We start from the raw sequence: 20,479 nt of genomic DNA, 5'->3' as shown, positions 1-20,479 counted from the left end.
AAACTGTCTTCCTGTGGCACTTTCTCTATTCATGAGTTCTACTAAATGCCACTTGATTACGATACTTAACCAGTTAAGTTTAGTGTAATTAGTTCAAAGTGTTCAAAGTCAAAATGGAATGTGTTAACAGTATATTATAATTTTAAATATACGTACTTCTAAACTAAGTAAAAATAATGAGTATGCGAGTCCATTTGGTCAGCCTCTTAGGTAAGTAATACAGAAAAATTAGATAAAGAATATTTGTTTAAAGGTTGAATGGATTCAAATCTGGTTTGTTTCTTTCTGGATGAACATAATTCTGAAATGATCACGATAGTCTTTAGGGGAATGATGGTTTGGTGTACAAGTACACACCTAACAACTTTTCAGAAATATACCTATGTGTGAAGTGAGCTGGCATGTTTTTGAAAAGTACCACTTTGAAAGCTGATTTGTAAAATGCATTGAGATAAAAATGCTTAGTTAAAAGGATGCCCTGGGAAACTTTTCAGTTGCCAAAGAGAGTTTAATTCACTAGGTCTGGGATGGGGCACAGGTATCTGAATTTTTAACAAGTATCCCTGGTATTTTGGCTTACATTAGTTTTGGACTACACTTTGAAATACCCTGCAGTAAAGGTAAAGACATGTATTGAAATAAGCTTTTGTTGACTTCACATTCATTTTTGCAGTGTTGTCCTCCTTGGTACTGTTTTTGTCCATCCTGTGACCCGACTTTATCTATCCTTTGTCTCTTTTCCCATTCTCTGTTAGTAGATCCCAACCCTTCATTTTCTGCTTTTTTTTTTTCTTTTTTACCTTTTTCTTAAATATATCTCTTCTGGATTTTTCAATCATAGCTTTACAGATGGTTCTATAAAATGATCATAAATGTCTCCTTTTAATCTAAAAATCTCTAAGCCAAACTACAGATGCTGAAATCAACTTAGAAGATATAGGCAGCATTAAAAAGAAAAAAAATGAAAAAACGAAAAGGAATAGAATAGAAAATGTAAGAGCAAGTGTTTAGGGTAAGTGAAGCTTTCTTTTAAGATATGTGTGTACACACATACATTAAATTGCTGTGCATCTTTTAAACCAGTGGGTCATTATCCAGTAAATTCAACAAAAAAAAATTTTTAAGAAGAGTTAAGTTTTTTCTTTTAATTATAACTAAAATCTTGGTCACCTAATTTATTAGCTCTGTAACTTACATATTTAAGGAGCTGTTAGTAGACAACTATTATAATTTATAAATGTAAGGTGCCGTTATTGAGTAAATGGATTCTTCCTTGAGTAGATGTGTCTCTTCTCTCACCAAGTAATGAAGCCACAATGTAAGTTAGTTTAATTTTATTACTGTATGTGTACTAGTCTACTTGTTGTTGCTCTTAACAGAATACCTAAAACTGGACAATTTATAAAGAAAAGGAATGTATTTCTTGCAGTTCTGGAACTGAGAAGTCCAGGATCAAGAGGCCACATCTGGTGAGAGCCTTCTTGTTTGTGGGGACTCTCTACAGAGTCCAGAGGTGATGCAGGGTATCACATAGTGAGGGGGCTGAGCATGCTTGTTCAAATCTGTCGTTCTCTTATAAAGCCACCATCCCGGGCCGGGCGCGGTGGCTCAAGCCTGTAATCCCAGCACTTTGGGAGGCCGAGACGGGCGGATCACGAGGTCAGGAGATCGAGACCATCCTGGCTGACACGGTGAAACCCCGTCTCTACTTTAAAAATACAAAAAACTAGCCGGGCGAGGTGGCGGGCGCCTGTAGTCCCAGCTACTCGGGAGGCTGAGGCAGGAGAATGGCGTGAACCCGGGAGGCGGAGCTTGCAGTGACCTGAGATCCGGCCACTGCACTCCAGCCTGGGCGGCAGAGCAAGACTCCGTCTCAAAAAAAAAAAAAGCCACCGTCCCACTCCCATTAATCTATCAACCCATTAATCTAGTAATCCGTAATTCATGCATGGATTACTCCATTCATGAGGGCTTTGCTCTCATGACCCAATCACCTCTTTAAGGCCTCACCTCTCAATACTGCCACATTGAGGATTAAATTTCTACATCAGTGTTGGAGGGGACAAATATTCAAACCATAGCAACATGATACACTGCTATAAATGCTAATTCTCTTATTCACGTTGTGTTTATTTTGGGTATATGTTAAGGTTTTTTTAAAGATTAAAAAATAATACTTTGTTATGATTGGCTACATCTTAGTCTCATGAACTACACTGTGACATCCTGAGCACTATCTTTTCTCATGCACTTCTCTCACATATCACCTTCCTCTGTATTCTGAACATTTCCACTTATATGGCCTACTCAAAATCATTATCTGTAACACTAATTTGCTATGCCTTCTTACCAGTATTTTCCTCCTAAGTTGTTAAAAATCTATTCATAAGCTACCATTCTGTCATTCAGATTAAACACCAATAATTTTCTTTGTAATAATTTATCCCCTACTGCATAAACTTCTTATAGTCTAATCTTTCTATTCTGGTCTATCCTGGGGCCCTGGCCTGCAGAAATCCATATGGGCAAACATAGTAGTCACTCACTCCTCAGCCAAAGGCAGGCATGTGTATGCAACGTATGGTACCTATGGCTGCCTTTAGCAAGACCATAAAAGCCTTTGATATCAAATATGCATTGCATGGACAATGTCCATCTCTTTATTTTAGTCACCACTGTTATAATTGGTCTTCTTCCACACTGATTTTTATTGCTCAGGGAGAACCATACTTTGGCTTTGCCATTGCTAGTTTCTAATTATGTAATCCACAATCTTTTTGCCTCTTAACATGATTTTGTAATTTTCACATGTGCCCTGTTTAGTTTCTCTGGTGATTTGGGCCTAAAGCCCAAACGTGTTTGTGCCTGAACATGTAACAGCGGCCTGGTTTTCTCTGAGCTGTAATCGTCTGCCTCACTCAGTGGCCCTAAGCTATCTATCATATCCTGGACAGTCATTTCAGATCTATGTTTGTTTGTTTTTTTTTCCTCATTGCCACATCCTCTTCCTATTTATCATCACCTTTATATCTGCTGATTAACTGTCTTCCTAATTGATTTTCTTCTCTCTGTTCTCTCATCCCACACCAAACCATCTTAACACCTTGTTTTATAAATATTTATAAAACACTAGTCATGCACTGCCTAAGTAAAAAAAAAAAAAAATGTATGACGCCCTGTTATCTATAGGATAAAGTCCAAATATTTTCCTCCTGGAGAGAAAAAACAAGGGCCTTAAAATATCTGGCCATAGCATACTTCTTCAATTTTATCTTTCACTATTTTCATCCATGAATTTTCTGCTCTGGTTCTCCAAAACAGTTCCATTTATGCTCCAGGGATGTTCTCATCATTTTAATTACAGGGGCCCCCAGTTGATGGTAGTCCATGAAACTGGAGCAGGTAGCTGTGAATGGGGTTTAGGAGTGGGATCCTAGTACACAGAAATTTCAAGATGAGAACCAGAGCCGGGTACAGTAGCTCATACTTGTAATTCTAGCTATTTGTGAAGCTGAGGCAGGATGATTGCTTGAGTTTAAAAAGTTCAAGGCTGCAGTGAGCTTATAGTGGCACCACTGAACTCCAGCCAGGGTGACAAAGTGAGACCTTGTCTCTAAAAAGACAAACAAACAAAAATTAATTTTAAAAAATGAAGACCTAATTATATATTGGCAATAATCAAGTTAGTAAGAGGTGAGGTTGTGGAACAGCAGGGAGATAAGCAGACTGACTCATTATCTACTTCTCAAGTTAATGTCTGGGGCTTCTTATGTCCTTTTTTTTTTTTTTTTTTTTTGAGATGGAGTCTCACACTGTCACCCTGGCTGGAGTGCAATGGCATGATCTTGGCTCATTGCAACCTCTGCCTCCTGGGTTCATAAGACGCTCCTGCCTCAGCCTCCCGAGTACCTGGGATTACAGGCACACACCACCACACCCGACTGATTTTTTGTATTTTTAGTAGAGACGGGGTTTCACTATGTTGGCCAGACTGGTCTCAAACTCCTGACTTCGTGATCCACCCGCCTCAGCCTCCCAAAGTGCTGGGATTACAAGCGTGAGCCACCAAGCCCAGCCATCCTTTCTTTATTAGTTGTGGATCATTCCCCAAGTTGGAGAGGGCTTGAACCTATGTATAGTGGGAGATTAAAGTGTCTCCAACTGTGGGGCCTGTGAGGCTATGGATTTTGGAAGATCACTGGCTCCCACCTTTAGGAAATCCTTTGCCTTCCTTTTTCTTGGGGCTTGCCTTTCCTATTTCCATCTGCCCATAGGGAGCTCCCTGCTGCAAGACTCCTAGATCATTTGATACTTGTATCACTCAGTTGATACACCGTTAGCTAATGCCTTGTAATATTTATGAGGACTAAGGTCTGATTTTTTTTAAATCTTGCCCAAATTTCTATCTAAGGGGTCTGGGGAGTCATGCCCTACAAGCCATAAATTCTTATCAGATGGGTTTTATTTAACTGTATATATCATAACTTTCCAGTATGACTCTGGATATCGTTACGAGAAAAGGAAGAAAAGCAAAATATTTTACCCCAAAATATGTTTCCCTGCCATATTTTGAAATGGCCCTGCAAAGCCTTTCTTGTGGGGGAATATCTGCATCTATAAAGAATCTCTATTAATATAGCTATATCTTTTTCTTCCTGGCCCTCCCAATCCTGAAGAGATTAACTAAAAGTCTAGCACCTTTTAAAGATCTAAATAGGAAACATTTGTCATCTGTTGACTCTAACAACCACCACTTTTAAACTTCAAAAGAGGCTGGGCCTGGTGGCTAACACCTGTAACCTCAGCACTTTGGGAGGCCTCGGTGGGTGGATCACTTGAGGTCAGGAGTTTGAGACCAGCCAGGCCAACATGGTGAAACTCTGTCTCTACAAAAATACAAAAAATTAGCCAGGCATGGTGGCACATGCCTGTAGTCCCAGCTACTAGGGAGGCTGAAACAGGAGAATTGCTTGAACCTGGGAGGTGAAGGTTGCAGTGAGCTGAGATCGTGCCACTGTACTCCAGCCTGGGTGACAGAGCAAGACTCCCTCTCAAAAAAAAAAAAAAAAAGAAGAAAGAAAGACTTAAAAAGAACCTTGGTCTCCACAATCTTTTATCTTAACCTGAACATTTCCTTTCTATCAATCCCAGGTCTTTAGACAAACTTAACCAATTGTCACCAGGAAATGTATAAATTTACCTATAGCCTGGAACAACCCCCCAACCCCCCCCCCCCCACGCTATGAGTTGTCCCGCCTTTCTGAACCAAACCAATGTGTTTCATAAATATATTTGATTGATGTCTCATTTCTCCCTAAAATATATGAAACCAAGCTGTACCCTGACCAACTTGGGCACATGTTCTCAGCACCTCCTGAGAGCTGTGTTATGGGCCATAGTCACTCATATTTGGCTCAGAATAAATCTCTTCAAATATTTTAGAGTTTGATTTTTTACTTCTCAGATGTCAAAAATGAAACACTCATTATCATATCAAACAAAAGTAGATTATAAAGAATTAAAATTCCCTTTCAGCTGTCCCTTTTTAATTCTATCACCCACAGATAAGCACTGCTAATAGATTAGTGTGTATTCTTTATTATTTTATGGGATAGTTTGTTTTTTCAAAAATATCCTGTATTATGCTGTATATATAGTTCTATAATTTTTTAAATTAAATAATATAATATTCTGGAAATCTTTCCATGTCATGCCATAGAAAGGTAGGTTATAATTTTTAATGAACTGCAGATTTTTCATTTTTGAGTGAAGCATTATATAACAGTTATATATAAATTAACCAGAATAGGTTTAGATAGACCTATACTGTGTACTTCTAAACTGTGACATGGTCTCATATGTGAGACACCAGTGTAATGAATGAAGCTCACACTTTAACATGTGGCTAAATTGCCAATAGCCCATTTTTCTTTTTTAGATTCTTTCCAGAAGGATTGTAAAGTAAAACATCTTTTTCAAGAATGGTAGGAAGGGTGCTTACTGATAAAGTGAGTACACTCAGACATGAGCAGTTAAGTACAGCTAACTCCTTCAGGTTTGGGTGATGGTGGTAGCAGAAGTACTTAATGCTGCCAGCCCGTGCCCTGGTCAGTTGATTGCACATTTCCCAGTATTTATTTAGTCTTGTCATAGAGTGAATATTGTCCAAACTTGGTTTTTTTGTGGGGCTTTTTTTTTTTTTAAGAGATAGAGTCTCACTATGTTGCCTAGGCTAGAATGCAGCAGCTTTTCACAGGCACAATACTAGCACACTACAGGCTTGAACTCTTGGACTCAAGCAATGCTCCCACCTCAGTCTCATAGTAGCTGGAACTACAGGCACATGCCTTTGTGCACGGCCACTAAAAAGGTTTTGTTTATCATGTACCATACGGCATAAAACTACAACTACTTATTTATTTTATTATTGGATAATGTATTTTTATTTTATAATATCATTTTTAGCAACAGTGATAACAAAACAAAATATCAGTGCACATTTATCAGACAATACTGAATTTCCTTGATTTGCTGGAAATAATTAATGTGTAACTCACATAAAATATTTGTTGACATTTACCATTCACCATGATGACTCTATAATGGTATAACTGACCACATGAAAACAGTGAAAGAGGCATCTGTGAAAGAGGCATCAACATCTAATGCATAGTTTTATTTTAAGACCATATTTAAAAATACTACCTTTTAATACTTAGCCACAGAAGGTACATTTGTATACCACTCTGTCAGGCATGACTTTTTATTTAGATCAAGTGACTGTTCTGAATTAATTTCCTTTATTTTTAGTTTCAAGTTTTCTTGTGCATGTATGAAAAGTGAAACAATAGTTGTTAGTGTATTCCCTCCATTAGAAGAACGTCAATCATTAAATTATGCCAGTAGTACATCAGTATTACTGGATACTTCTAATTGTAGAAAATCAATTAATTCCAATATTAATGGTTCAAATTTCTTATCTAATTCATTAAATCAAAGTAAAGCATTTGAAAGTTCATTCTGTTGAAGTTGAAACACTTGACAGTATTGTGAATATTATTGCAAATTAAGTTACAAACTGCAACATCAATGATAAAATTATTTTCTCTTGGTACTATTAAAAATATATTGTTGTGGAACACAACATCATATAAATGCCTTCTTTTAGCAAATTTAGAACTTGTGGGGAAAACTATACTTGAAATATTTTGTAATGCACACAGTAATTCATAGTTATATCCCCCAAATCTGCAATATTCTACCAATCCAAATGGAACATGTAGTTGTCAAGTACAAATATGATTATACATATACAAGGTAAACAGCCTATAAATGTTCATGATTAGACTGAAGTTGAATAAAACAAAAGTATGACACTATGCACTTTCTTTTTGGATCAGAAATGTCTGAGACTTTGAATAATTACTTTGTAAATCAACTTAAGTGTCCCATCATAATATTAAACATTTTTATAAAAATGTCCTCTAAATTTTGACCACAGTTTCTTCTGAATCCATTAGAAATATTTAATCAAAGCATTCAACAAATGGAGGGCAAAATATTCAGCTTATGTTAAGCTTTAACGGAATTGCAATTATTGAAAACAAAGCTTGCAAATGGGAGGATATTGAAATGTATCCCCATGAAATCAAAGGAAGAATTGAACAAATTAAATGATAAGCACTCAAACTACATGCAGGATTTAATTGTGAAATTCCCAATTATGCGTTGAAATACCCAAGACTTATGGGGAAAATCTTTTGATAGAGATGAAATTTTCTATTGGATACATTTACATTCTGATATAAAATGATGTTAAACTGAGAAATGTTATGGTTTTGCAGCACTTACAGTTTAGCAAACTGTTCAAAATAATCATTAACATTTATTTGATGAGTTTTGTCTTTTTAAATTTTTGGTCAAAGAAATGCAACCTGCATGGAGGCAAAAAAAAAAAAAAAAATAGTACCTGTAAAAATATTTGAGCTAGAATATTTATGTATTTCATTACTAAAAATTAAAATTGAGAATGTAATTCATATGGCAAAATTTGCTCTGAACTTAGTAAATTTACTAGGTAGTTTATCACCTGAGAGAGAGTATTTTCTCAATTAAAAATATTATAATCTACATAGAAGAGTCTATTCATGGTATGAACAATTTTAAATTTGCTAACAATAAAATGAAACTTGGAAAAATATAAAAACAATACAATCATATTTTTAAATGCATTTTTCAAGAAATATCTGTGGATGACAGATAAAGCTAAGAAACTCATTAAAGTATGCAAAAATATATCAAGAATCATCTATTTATTTATTTTTCAAGCAATATAAAGATATTTTTACTTTTGAAAGCAAAGATACTAACTTTTTTGAAAGAATATTATTTTTAAAAATAGTGTTTCAATGTAATTAGTTTATACATCAGCAATTATAATAAAACTACTTAATTGGTTAGTAATATGTGTTTCAAAAATTATATAATTTTAATAATTTTTGATACCTGCTTTTTAATCTCAAAAAAGTCCTGATTTGGATGGTAATTTATATGGGCATTTTGTGTAAATATGCTTCATTCCCTCCTTCTCATTCAATTTCCCCTTTTCTAAGTGTTTGCTAGATATATTTCTTGTATTTCAAAGTCATTATTCTAAAATTGAACATACCACCCCAGTGTCCATTAACAGATTAATGGATTAAGAAAATATGGTATATATACACAGTGGAATACTATTCAGCCTTGGAAAGGAAATTCTGTCATTTGCAACAATATGGATGAACCTGGAGGACATTACACTAAGTGAAATAAGCCAGGAACAGAAAGATAGATATGGCATGTTCTCACTTATATGTGGAATCTAAAACAATTGAACTGATAGAAGCAGACAGTAGAACAATGGTTACAAGAGCCTGGGGAGTGAGGAGAATGGAGACATGTGGGTCAAAGGGTAAAGTTTCATTTAGACAGGAGGAATAAATAATAAGTATTGAAGGCAATGGATATGTTAATTAGCTTGATTCAATCTTTCCACACTGTATATGTATGTCATAAAATCACTTTGTAGCCCATAAATATATTCAATTATAATTTATCAATTAAAAAGAATTTAAAAAATAAAATGAACACACCGTTTCCCCACTACAACCTACCTTTTCCTAATTTTCTCTTAAGAGTCTAACTTTATTCCCAGTCACTTAGAGTTAATTTGCAGCCAGTTGCGGTGGCTCAGGCATGTAATCCCAGCAGTTTGGGAGGCTGAGGGAGGTAGATCACTTGAGGTCAGGAGTTTGAGACCAGCCTGGCCAACATTGTGAAACCCCATCTCTACTAAAAATAAAAAAATTAGCCAGGTGTGGTGGTGGGCGCCTGTAATCCCAGCTACTCAGGAGGCTGAGGCAGGAGAATTGCTTGAACGTGAGAGGCAGAGGTTGTGGTGAGCTGAAATTACACCACTGCACCCAACCTGGGCGACAAAGGGAGATTCTATCTCAAAAAATAAAATAAAATAAAAAGGAATTAAAATCTTGCTATAAACATGGATTTTTTTTTCCTATGTTTTACAAAGATCATTCTGGCAGCAGATGGAGAATGAGTTAGAAGATGATGATGCAAAAAAACAGGGGGAGACCAGCCATGGTGGTTCACACCTATAATCCCAAACTCCTGAGTTTGAGACCAGCTTGGGCAACAGTATGAGACCTCATCTCTACCAAAAAAAAAAAAAAAAAAAAAAAAAAGGAAAGAGAGAAAAGAAGAAAGAAAGAAGGAAAGAGAAAGAGAAGGAAGGAAGGAAGGAAGGAAGGAAGGAAGGAAGGAAGGAAGAAAGAAAGAATTAGAAAACTGCTGCACTAATCCAGATGATGGGGTTTGTTTAACCTAAAGGGATAAGTTTAATCTAAAGCCGCCTTCTTACATATTTTAAATTCAGTTTCTTCATACATAGTGAACCATAACCTAACTGGATATGTAAACAGACTCTAACCTACTCTTGTAACAAGTAGCCTAGCTCAGGAGCAGTTGCTCGTGCTTGTAATCCCAGCATTTTGGGAGGCTGAAGCAAGAGGATCACTTGAAGCCAGAAGTTAGAGACCAGTCTGGGCAATGTAGGGATACCTCATCTCTGGCACACACACACACACACACACACACACACACACACTCAAAAATTAGGCATGGTGACTCATGCTGGTAGTCGTAGCTACTTGGGAGTCTGCGGTGGGAGGATCCCTTGAGCCCAGGAGGTCAAGGCTGCAGTAGGCTTTGATCATGCCACTACATTCTGGCCTGGGTGACAGAATGAGATCTTGTCTGCAAAAAAAAAGGGAGGGGGGAAATAGAAAGAAAAGGAGCTGGTAAAGGAACCTGAGTTACGGTAGTCAAGATAGAAGTGGTAGAAAAACAGTGCTCTGAGATCCAATGGATTAGCCTTTGGGGAAGAAAGAAAGCTGGAACTAGTGTCAAGTGTAGCAGGTTGGAGGGAAGACTGACATCAGACAATTTTGAGGTTCTGATAACTTTAGGAGGAACTCAGGCCTAGTTTAAAAAGGGAATGGTCAGGGCAGGCATTGTGGCTCACGCCTGTAATCCTAGCACTTTGGGAGGCTGAGACAGTGGGTCACTTGAGGTGAGGAGTTCGAGATCAGCCTTGCCAACATGGTGAAACCCCATCTCTACTAAAAATGCAAAAATTAGCCAGGTGTGGTAGCAGGTGCCTATAATCCCAGCTACTCAGGAGGCAGAGGCAGGACAATTGCTTGAACTCGGGAGGTGGAGGTTGCAGTGAGCCGAGATCGCACCATTGCACCCCAGCCTGTGCGAAAGAGTGAAACTCCGTCTCAAAAATAAATTAATTAATTAATTTAAAAAGGCAATGCTCACAGAAATGTTTTACAGTTGGAAAGTTTTAGATTTAACTTTAATCAATTAAACTTCAAAGATATAATTGTCATTGTTATAGTTTTACACTGTAACTGTTTTTCTAGTATTTCTCTACAGCTTATTGTTTATTTTTACTGTGAACTTTTTTTAGTTTTACATTGTATGTACAAGGGCATATTGATTTGTATTGAGTGTACTTTGATAACTTGTCAAGGACATCAGTTTCACTATAATTGATATATAGAACTTTTCTAGAAATCTGACTTTGAAGTTGAGTGATTCCAAAACACCTTTTTTTTTTTTTTTGAGGTAGAGTTTCACTCTTGTTGCCCAGGCTAGAGTGCAGTGGAGCAATCTCAGCTCATTGCAACCTCTGCCTCCTGGGTTCAAGTGTTTCTCCTGCCTCAGCCTCTCAAATTGCTGGGATTACAGGCTCCCACCACCATGCCCGGCTAATTTTTGTATTTTTAGTAGAGATGGGGTTTCGTCATGTTGGCCAGGCTGGTCTCAAACTCCTGACGTCTGTTGATTCACCTGCCTCAGCCTCCCAAAGTGCTGGGATTACAGGCGTGAGCCACCATGCCCGGCTTAAAACACCTTTTAAAATCTCTTTAGATTTCATTTCAGAACCTGTTTCTCAATAGTGTCTATGGGTAAAATTGTAACTGTTTTATGGTTTGACTTATTAGCTGTTACTTTTCAGAATTACATCAAGAATGTGTTCTAGATATTTAAAATTTATTTAGTAGTTAAAGCACTTAAGTAGTTTCTCCCCTGCAGTCTATACCTACATACTATCTCTTGCATGTTCATTTTGATGCCTCAGCTTTGGTATGTGATTCATCTCTTAGTAGATAAATGCTAGGTTCTTTCGTCTCAATTACAGTCATTGGTCTGATAATCTTGTGAGTCAGTCTACACAAAACAAGGAGCTCATATCAAACTCCTGGCAGGTTTAGTTAAAATTAAAATGCATGCTTAACTGTAGAGATTGTCAAGTGTGGAAATAATATTTGTCCAGCTGGACAGCTTTCTTTTGTAGTTGCTAAATGAAAGTTGAGATTCTGTCTGCTCCTTGAAAGCTTCTGTGTCATGAAGGTAATTTGGACTGTTTGTGGTTTGACAGGGATTATTAAAATCAGATGAAGTGAAGGGAAGCAAGTGTGAGAAAGCAAAATTGACACTGACACTCTCTATTATTTGCAGCTTGGATCATGATGACTATGTTGATATGATAGATTCACTGTTAAGTAAAGCAGCAAATAAAATAAAAAGCAAGTATAGTGGTGGATTTTTAGATTTAACTTGAAGAAATCCAAAATTTACTTTCATTGATTGTTTTTTAAATAGATTTTCAGCTTATTTCATATGAATTTGTCTTAACCACCGACAAATTATACTTCTATTGAACTATGGAATTAAAATGTATACTACAAAGGCTGTATGACAGAAGATTAAATATTAAAGACGTAGATCACACGATTAAATCATAGAATTTTAAAACTAGAGAGTCTTTAAAAATCATTTTTATCTAACATCCTTTTTTTGTAGGTGGAAACTAAAAGACGTTTTAAGGTATCACATTTAAATTTTAATTGATAGCTTCCTACCTTTTCACAATTTTTAAAAAATGGCTTAAATAGTTTAAAAGCCATTTAAAAATTATTTAAGCCACATTCGTAAGTAACTTTTTTCTGTTTAATAATACTCAAGTTATGTTATTATAGTTATATATAGCGTTTAAATAGTATTATCTACATTGGTGAAATAAATGCCTTTCATAAATATGATTTTCTACTGAGAACATTATTAGTGTAGAGGAAGTTATGACTAGAAAGCTGTTTCAAGATATCAATCAAGAACGGCTGTAGTAGAAAAATATAATTATTTTATTGGAAGAGAAATTGTCATGCGCGTCCGTGTGATGAGACCACCAAACAGGCTTTGTGTGAGCAATAAAGCTTTTTAATCACCTAGGTTCAGGCAGGCTGAGTCCAAAAAGAGAGCCAAGGGAGATAAGGGTGGGGCCGTTTTATAGAATTTGGGTAGATAAAGGAAAATTACAGTTAAAAGGGATTTGTTCTCTGGAGGGCAGGAGTAGGGGTCACAAGGTGCTCAGTGGGGGAGATTTTTGAGCCAGGATGAGCCAGGAAAAGGACTTTCACAAGGTAACGTCATCACTTAAGGCAAGGACTGACCATTTTAACTTCTTTTGTGGTAGAATGTCATCAGTTAAGGCAAGGACCAGCCATTTTCACTTCTTTTGTGGTGGAATGTCATCAGTTAAGGCGGGACAGGGCATTTTCACTTCTTTTGTGATTCTTCAGTTACTTCAGGCCATCTGGGCTTATATGTGCAAGTCACAGGGGATGCGATGGCTTGGCTTGGGCTCAGAGGCCTGACAGAAATTAAGTTAAATATGAAGAACTATATGTATGTAAAACAAGATGAGTTTTAATATGCATTGTGGAAAATTCTGTGTTTATTTAAGCAGGGTTTATTTAAGCAGATCAAATTTATAAAATGAGAAGCCTAGAGTCCATTTGCAAGACAGACACCAACTGGGTGTCCTACAATTCAATTCAAATTCAATTCTGACACTACCAGGACCCTGTAAGTTAAGAACTCAGACCCATAAGACTGCCCTCACTTCACCTGCCAGCTGCAGGTGGGTTTCCCAGATGACCCACACTTCTGCCACAAGACTACAAATTTGGGGGTTGCCACAGTTCGATAATTCATTAGAATGATGTACAGAACTCAGGGAAGCAGTATACATACAGTTTTATTAGAAAGCATACAAGGTAGGAACAGCCAAATGGGAGAAATGCATAAGACAAAGTAAGGAAGAGGATTATGGCACAGAACTTCCTCTCTGGGTGTGCCATCCTCTCAAGACATGGATGTGTTCACCAGTTTGGAAACTTCCTGAACCTCCTTGTTTAAGAATTTTCATTGAAATCCATTGTGTAGACACGATTGATTAAATCATTGGTCATAGGTGAATGGTCTCAATCCCAAGTCCCTTTCCTGTCTCTAGAGGTTAGAGTTAGAGGGAGTGGAACTGAAAGTTAACAATGCAGTAATCAAATGGTTGTTTTTTCTTAGACCAGCTCCCATCCTGAAGCTCTCTAGGGGCCCTCCTGAGTAACCTCATAAACAGAAAGTCACCTGTGAATAACAAGAGACATTTCAATCACTCAGGAAATTCCAAAGGTTTTTGGAGCTCTGTGCCAGGAAGGGGGAAAGGAGTTAAAAGCAAATGTATGTGTGTGTGTGTGTGCATGCGCACACAAGTGTATATAATTATACCACAAGATGTGAGTCTTGGAAGTCAGATGGGAGGTTTTTCAGCAAGAAATAATGTCCAAATCTGCGACACTGGTAGCAGACGGAGGTAAATGTCATCTTTGAGAGAATTTGGTGACCATTTAAGATCTTAGGGAGAAAAGTATCTGAGAACTTGGTGATCATTTAAAACAGGGGTCAGCAACCATTTTCTATTATGACTGAAATAACCAAAAGGCCAGACAGTAAATATTTTAGGATTTGTGGACACATATGGCCTCTGTAGCATATTCTTTTTTGTTTTTTATTTTTACAACTTATTAGATATGTAAAAACTATCTTTTCAGGCCATAGAAAACAACCATGTCATAGTTTGCTGATACCTGGTTCAAGATGTTAAGACAAGAAACAGGGAGATTAGGTAAATGGTTATCCTGTTAGGCAGGAAGAGAAGCCAGTTTAAGGAAAGACTCTGAATTAAATTTTGGACATACTGAGTTTTCATTGGCCCTCTGAAGGTTTGCTGAAAATAATTACTGGCATGAGGCAGATGAGTGGAAGAAAAGACATATGAATTTATTTTTGTGTATATATACAGGAGCCTTCAGAACGAAGATCCAACCTCTACCCCTCCCAATAAGAGCTTATATACTATCTTGAAGTTACAGAAAGAACCAGGGCTCAGGGAATGGCCAAGAATGGGTTATGAAGGTAAATTAAGTTATAGGAGGGAGAGAAGAGGCTTGACTAGCCAAGGTGGTCTTGTTATGTTGATGAAACCTCACAGGAAGCAGCCCTCAGAGAAACAATGGTAAATGTTTCTTTTCAGACTTTTAGAGGTGTTAGGCTCTCGGTTAATCTTTCCTAGATCCAGACAAGAGAAGGCCTGGCTGCGTTAATGCAGTTTCTTTATGGATTCATGTTTTCCTCACAAAAGACAGCTTTGCAGGGCCATTTCTGTTTCCCAGCCTTCTGACAGCCACCTCACAATATGAAATACATTTTGTGGTAAAATATTTTGATCACCATCATGAGTTTCAAGAACCTTTGAATCAGTGATGTGGAATTGTCTAGTAAGTACTTGGAAATATGTATTGGAGTTTTGGAGGAAGGACTAGAATTAGAAATAGAGACTTTGAATTTTCATCATAGAGATGATGGTGTCAAGCTGAAATGACCAAAAGGATCAGAATCCAGTTTTAAAGAGTTTATTCAAGTGAAAAACTGGGAGTAGCCATTCCAAGAAACACAGACTCCAGGGAAATGGGGTCAGTTAAAGTCTTGCTTAGGTAGAAAACAAAATAAATTCAATAAGATTGTTCCATTTTCTATACAAGGCTGGTTTATGAGTTACAATAATTTAATTAGTTACAGTTTGTTTTCATTTCCAAACAGCTTGTTTTCATTTTGTGTCCTATTTAAAAGAGAGTAGTTAACATTCCATCTTAGACAGTGTGATAGTCATAAAGTCTTTACATAGAAAACGTAAGAGGGAAGTTAATCTGTAGTAAAGATAAACAGTTAAGAAAGAAGGGATCTTCCCTGGCACCCTATAGCCCTTTACAACATTTTCCAAAACAATATAAATTGTTTTATAGAAAACATAAAATAAAAGTACTCTTGAAAAATTGCATAAAATGCAGTTGATTTGCTTGAAGAAAGCTTAGTAAAGGTATTTAAAAGAATATAGGTGTAGGGAAGAAAAAGTAATATCCTTTCTTCCCATCTTAGGTTCATGGCTGAGGATCCTGTAAGTAGAAAACAGATTAACGAGAGAAAAGCATACAAATGTATTTGATATAAATTTTACATGACATGGGAGTGTTCAGAAATGAAGACCTAAGGAAACAGAACAACTTATATATTTTTATGGACAGTCATGCAGAATTATGATGGATGACAAAAGGCTATGATCTAATAATAAATTGGTGGAATTTAGCAAGATCTGTTTGTTCTCATCCTTCTCTGTATGTCTCTGTCTTCAGAGATAAGGACATTGCTTTCTTCCGGGTATAGGGAATGCACCTGTGGAATGAAGGTCTTATGACCTACTTCAGTGGGAGGCGGAGAATTCTTTTACAATCTGCTTCAGAGAAGAAGGGCAGGAAGAAAGTCAGAGAGACTTTCCTGTTTCTGCTGTTTTCTCAAGTGCGGAAGTACTCTAAACTTTGGATAACATGTCCTAAACCTCATCACAGGTCTAGAGAGAAGCCTGTGTGGTGAATATTGGTGTTTAATGGCAGATATGGGAAAGAAGCTTATCAAGATATTTATTAATTTAACACAAAAAACTACTGTGGTTAGTTTAAGGGGAAAAAATGTGAGTGTTGGGCAGTGGAGCATGGAGAGGATTTATTGTGTGTATCTCACATAACCAAAAGAAAACTTTGTGAGTAATCAGGGAAGAGCAAAAACTACACTTCTAGTGGCCTCAGCCAAAAAAATTCATACACATGCTTTTGGGAGGCTGGAATTAACTTGATTGGTTTACCACCAGTGATGTCTTATCCCTGCCTCCATTCCAAATTTCAAAACTCATTTAGTATATATCTAAATGTTACAGGGTGGTGGGGGGAGGTGGTGGTCCTTGCTCCCAGAGCTCCCAAAATGGTGGTGGGCCGCTTCCAAGATGGTGGCAAGCCTTGTGTTCTCTGACCTCGGGTTCTTGGCTTCATGGATTCCAAGGAATGGAATCTGGGGCCATGTGGTGAGTGTTATAGCTCTATTAGAAGCCATGGGTCACGGAAGAGAACCGTGGAACCCAGTGACTAGTGTAAAGCTCTATTAGGATGAACCCAGGCACTTAGCTATGCAGGAACAATGGCAAGCCTTTAGCCTGATCAGGAGCAGCAGTGGGCGCCTCCTGGGCACTTAGCTGTGCAGGAACAATGGCAAGCCTTTAGCCTGATCAGGAGCGGCAGTGGGCACCTCCCTGGATCAGGACCACAGCAGACACCCTGCTGGATCCAGAGGGATGGAAGTCAGCAGCAGTTCTGCGATGGCAGTAAATAGCAATGGCAGCAAATAGCAATGGTGGACGGTGAACAAAAGCTCAGCTTGAGCCATAACAAACAGGGACCAGAAGAGTGTGCAGCTGCAAGATTTAATAGAGTGAAAACAGAGCTCCCATACAAAGGGAGGGGACCCAAAGAGGGTAACTGTTGCCAGGCCGGAATGCCTGGGTTTATATCCCGATCATTGTCCCTCCTGCTGTGCTCTCAGGCAATAGATGATTGGCTATTTCTTTACCTCCTGTTTTTGCCTAATTAGCATTTCAGCGAGCTCTCTTTACTACCTGATTGGTTAGGTGTGAGCTAAGTTGCAAGCCCATGTTTAAAGGTGGATGCAGTCACCTTCCCAGCTAGGAAACCCAGCTAGTCCTGTCTCTCATAATGGTCTAACCCTAAATCCATTATGACTAGGATTAGGTCCTATCACACAGAAATGGACCCTCATTATATATCTGTATGTTGTATATTTGATTTTTAAAAAAAAAGAAGAAATGAGCCTTGCATGGTGGCTCATGCCCGTAAGCCCAGTACCTTGAAGTCTGAGTCATGTAGATTGCTTGAGCCCAAGAGTTTAAAAGCAGCCTGGGCAACATGGCAAAACCCAGTCTCTACAAAAATTAGCCAGGTGTGGTAGCACGTGCCTGTAGTCCCAGTTACAAGGGGGCTGAGGTGGGAGGATCACTTGGCCCAGGAGGTCAAGGCTGCAGTGAACTGTGATCGTCCCACTGCACTTAGGCCTGGACAACAGAGCCAGAACCTATCTTAAAATTAATTAATTAATTAATTAAAAAAGAAATGTGATCTGGCCAGCTACCCAAAATGATGTTTCCTACCAGGAGCCGGGTAAACAAATAAATGGTGTGAGAGACAAGATGGAAAACTAGGAAGATTGTCAAGAGAGGAGACAATTTCAAGGAAGGAGTAGCTATCAGTACTGAATAGTGCAAAGAGATTAAGTGTGATAGGAACTGAAAGATATTTTGTCAATTTTAGTGTAAGGTTCGAGGCAGAAATTATTACTCTGGGTTGAGGAGTAAATGAGACGTGAGAACACAGGAAATGTAGACTGCTATTTTGAGAAGCTGGGATATGAAAGGAAGGATTACTGGGGTAGGTTTGCTGGTTTCTAAAAAGTAAGAGGCTTGGACATGTTTATAGTCTGCTGAAAGGGATATTGATGACACAAGACTGGTGATAATTCATGGAACAAAGCCCTGGATGGCATAAAAGTATATTGTAATGGGTAGATTTTTTAAATCAAATTAAAGTTAAGCTAAATAATAATGTCACCAATATTTTAGAAAAATTATTAACATTTTAGGAGAAATTTTTAAACTCTTGGAACATAATTTAAGAACCTTAAATCCTTTAGAAGAAAGCATTTTGATACAAAGTGCATGCTAAGTTCAAATCATTGTTACTAAATTATTAAAAGAGAGTTTCTTTAAAATGTAATTGACATCTGGCCGGGCATGTGGCTCACGCCTATAATCCCAGCACTTTGGGAGGCCGAGGCAGGCGGATCACTTGAGGTCAGGAGTTCCAGATCAACCTGGCCAACATGGAGAAACCTGTCTCTATGAAACATACAAAAAAAAAAAACCCTAAGACTAGTCAGGCATGGTGGCACACACCTATAATCCCAGCTACTCGGGTGGCTGAGGCAGGAGAATGTCTTGAACCCTGGGGTGGAGGTTGCAGTGAGCCGAGATTGCGCCACTGCACTCCAGCCTGGGCAACAGAGCTAGCCTCTGTCTCAAAATAAATAAATAAATAAATAAAAGTAATTGATATCTCATAAACTATATTTATTATTCCCAGTTGATACATAATACAAAACTGCCTTTTTAAAAGTGCTCCATAACTTTTCTACTAATGCAGATCTTCAAATTAATAAACTTTTACTATACTTGAAAATTCATTAGTTAATATCATTAATCTCATGATCTGTGACATTATCTAGGTCTAATCTCAAAAGATACAGTAATTTTATAACTTTGAAATCATGTGAAATATATGAGTACCAGTTATAAAAGAATGCTAAAATTAGAATTTATATTATCTTGGTTTTACCTTCCATTAAAGCAAGAGATGGCTAGGATTGCATATTGAAAATTATAAAGAGTTATTAAAAGGAGAATATTTTATAGAAAGAGAACTGCATTGAAAAATAAAGAAACCAATGTCAGAATTGGTGAGTAAATCATATGACAATTAATTCTGTTTGCTTGTCAAGCTACAATGGTGTATTCTGACTGATCCTGTCAATTTCTACTTCATACACACTCATATATAAATAATTTATAGAGTTACAGTGGAGTATCTTATATTTTAAATGGAGGAATTTTAATAGTCATAGTATATTAATATGAGTACTTACTAGATATATATTGATAATCTAGTTTACATAATTATAGTAACCAGAACTTCCACAGTTATTAGCAGAAAGCATAGCAGTCTATATAAGAAAATCTAATATATAGATAAGAGTTGAGAACATAAATTGAATGGAATAACAAGTTCTTTGTTTCCTAATATGACTTCAATATATAAGGGGTTTAAATGACTATCAACAAATTGAGATCCACTGGAGTGTTTATGTCATCACTGGGGGAAGGCTAAAACATTAAAATCTTAACTCCCAGTAATTAATGAGAAGAAAGAAATTTCAGGCAACTTTAAAATATTACAAGTACGCTCTGGCCTTTAAAAAAGTTGATGGTGTTGTTTTTTATGTTTTGTTTTTTGTTTTTGTTTTTGCAATTATGTAGACTTCAAAATGAAGGACATTTATAATAGTTCTAGGGAAAACTGTTAAATGTATATGGCAGAAAATAAATCAACATATATAAGAGGTAAAATATTAATTTTTTATAAAAGTTGAAGTCTATACAGAGAGGCAATTTATAGCATTGTGATTCAGGACAGCCCTTGAAGCAATAGGAATCCCAGCTTTGCCACTTCATATCTAAGTGACCTTGGACAAGTCATGAACCTTTCTGTGCCTCAGTTTCCATATCTTTAATAAGATTATAATAGTTTCTATCTTATATGTTTATGTTAAGAATTAAATGAATTCATATATATATATTATATATATATATATATATATATATATATTACACAGAACAATGCCTGGCTCATATAAGTGCTACATAAGAGTCGGCTGTTATCATGACCATTATTATTTAGCCATTATAGCTTTAATCCAGGTCTCAATGAATGAGATCACTGAATTACATACAATTTCCAAGATTTAGTAAAAGTTAAATATTGAATTTTTTAATCTTGGCAGGACT

General features: G+C 37.0%; 1 protein-coding gene across 6 annotated transcripts in view; it reads left to right on the top strand.

Annotated features, from left to right (window-relative positions):
* KIAA0825 overlaps positions 1-20,479 on the top strand; it is a 473,908-nt gene that overhangs the window by 41,205 nt on the left and 412,224 nt on the right. The gene's annotated exons all lie outside the window — the stretch shown is intronic.

The sequence above is a fragment of the Macaca mulatta genome, chromosome 6 (assembly GCF_049350105.2).
Source record: "Macaca mulatta isolate MMU2019108-1 chromosome 6, T2T-MMU8v2.0, whole genome shotgun sequence".
NCBI lineage: Eukaryota > Metazoa > Chordata > Mammalia > Primates > Cercopithecidae > Macaca > Macaca mulatta.
Note: the sequence above shows the minus strand (reverse complement) of the source record. Positions and strands in the feature narration are given on the sequence as shown.